The sequence below is a fragment of the Puntigrus tetrazona genome, unplaced genomic scaffold, assembly GCF_018831695.1.
Source record: "Puntigrus tetrazona isolate hp1 unplaced genomic scaffold, ASM1883169v1 S000000003, whole genome shotgun sequence".
Lineage (NCBI taxonomy): Eukaryota > Metazoa > Chordata > Actinopteri > Cypriniformes > Cyprinidae > Puntigrus > Puntigrus tetrazona.
The window spans coordinates 3,285,921-3,288,420 of NW_025047683.1; positions in this window are offsets into that span (position 1 = coordinate 3,285,921).

Consider the following 2,500-nt stretch of genomic DNA (forward strand, 5'->3'; position numbering starts at 1 on the left):
CATGGATTTTATTTAATAAAGGCCCTGGAAAATGTTTATAAGGCCTGCGCCACAGACTGACCTCACACAGTAACGCTTTATTGGGCATGATTTTATTTAATAAAGGCCCTGATGAATGTTTTCTATAAGGCCTGCGCTCACTGACTAACCCTCATTGGGCGTGATTTATTTAATAAAGGCCCTGAAAAATGTTTTTCTATAAGGCCTGCGCTACAGACTAACCTGACACAGTAACGCTTTATTGGGCATGATTTTATTTAATAAAGGCCCTCGATGAATGTTTTTCTATAAGGCCTGCGCCACAGACTAACTCGACACAGTAACTCTTTATTGGGCGGATTTTATTTAATAAAGGCCCTGGAAAATGTTTTTCTATAAGGCCTGCGCCACAGACTAACCTCGACACAGTAACTCTTTATTGGGCATGATTTTATTTAATAAAGGCCTCGATGAATGTTTTCTATAAGGCCTGCGCTCACTGACTAACCTCTGCATAATAACACTTTATGGGCATGATTTTATTTAATTAAGGCCCTGATGACAGTTTTTTTTAAGGCCTACCTCACAGACTAACCCACACAGTAACTCTTTATTGGGCGTGATTTTATTTAATAAAGGCCCTGAAAAATGTTTTTCTATAAGGCCTGCGCCACAGACTAACCCGACACAGTAACGCTTTATTGGGCGTGATTTTATTTAATAAAGGCCCTGGAAAATGTTTTCTATAAGCACTGCGCCACTGACTAACCTCTGCATAAATAACACTCTTATGGGCATGATTTTATTTAATAAAGGCCCTGATGACAGTTTTCTTTAAGGCCTGCGCTCACAGACTAACCCGACACAGTAACTCTTTGTTGGGCATGATTTTACTTTAATAAAGGCCCTGGAAAAATGTTTTCTATAAGGCCTGCGCCACAGACTAACCCCACACAGTAACGCTTTATTGGGCATGATTTTATTTAATAAAGGCCCTGGAAAAATGTGTTTCTATAAGGCCTGCGCTCACAGACTAACCCTGACACAGTAACGCTTTATTGGGCATGATTTTATTTAATAAAGGCCCTGATAAATGTTTTCTTTAAGGCCTGCGCCACAGACTAACTCCTCATACAATAACACTCTTATGGGCATGATTTTATTTAATAAAGGCCCTGGATGACAGTTTTTGCAAGGCCTGCCTCACAGACTAACCTGACACAGTAACTCTTTATTGGGCGTGATTTTATTTAATAAAGGCCCTGGAAAAAATGTTTTTCTATAAGGCCTGCATCCACAGACTAACCCGACCCATTAACTCTTTTATTGGGCATGATTTTATTTAATAAAGGCCCTCGATGAATGTTTTCCATAAGGCCTGCGCCACAGACTAACCCCGCTACAATAACACAGATTTGGGTATGATTTTATTTATTAAAGGCCCTGGATGAATGTTTTCTACAAAGGCCTGCGCCACAGACTCGCCTCTATTTCAGCAGCGACGCGCAGGGCACGAATTTCAGAGTTTTTAGAGAAAAAAAAAAAAAAAAAAAAATTAAAGTTGATGTAAAAGTTGTTCTGGTAAACGCCACCTCCGGGTCGCGGTGAAATTTGAATCGTGCCCGAAGAGGCCTCTCGGTCGGCCTGACTCGAGCCTCGGAGGGTATGGAAGTCGGACCTTTCCTGGTTGACTTAGTGCAATTTTCAAAACGAAAATCATCCAGGCGCATATTTCAGCCGATCTCAGCCGGGTTAAGTGCGACTTCTCGACGCTTTCCCACTCGACCCGGCCTCCTGGAGGAAATTTTTTTCGCTCAAAACCTAAGTCCAAACATCCAGGCGCATATTTCAGACCGATCTCAGCCGGGTTAAGTGCGACTTCTCGACGCTTTCCCACTCGACCCCGCCACCCTGGAGGAAATTTTTTCGCTTTCAAACCTAAGTCCAAACATCCAGGCGCATATTTCAGCCGATCTCGGCCGGGTTATGCGCGACTTCCCGACGCTTCCCACTCGACCCGCCACCCTGGAGGAAATTTTTTTGCTTTCAAAACCTAAGTCCAAACATCCAGGCGCATATTTCAGCCGATCTCGCCGGTTATGCGCGACTTCTCGGACGCTTTCCCACTCGACCCCGGCCTCCTGGAGGAAATTTTTTCGCTCAAAACCTAAGTCCAAACATCCAGGCGCATATTTCAGCCGATCTCAGCCGGGTTAAGCGCGACTTCTCGACGCTTTCCCACTCGACCCCACCCCTGGAGGAAATTTTTTGCGCTCAAAACCTAAGTCCAAACATCCAGGCGCATATTTCAGCCGATCTCAGCCGGGTTAAGTGCGACTTCTCGGACGCTTTCCCACTCGACCCCGCCTCCTGGAGGAAATTTTTTGCTTTCAAAACCTAAGTCCAGACATCCAGGCGCATATTTCAGCCGATCTCGGCCGGGTTATGCGACTCGGACGCTTTCCCACTCGACTTCTCCACCCTGGAGGTATTTTTTTGCTTTCAAAACCTAAGTCCAAAC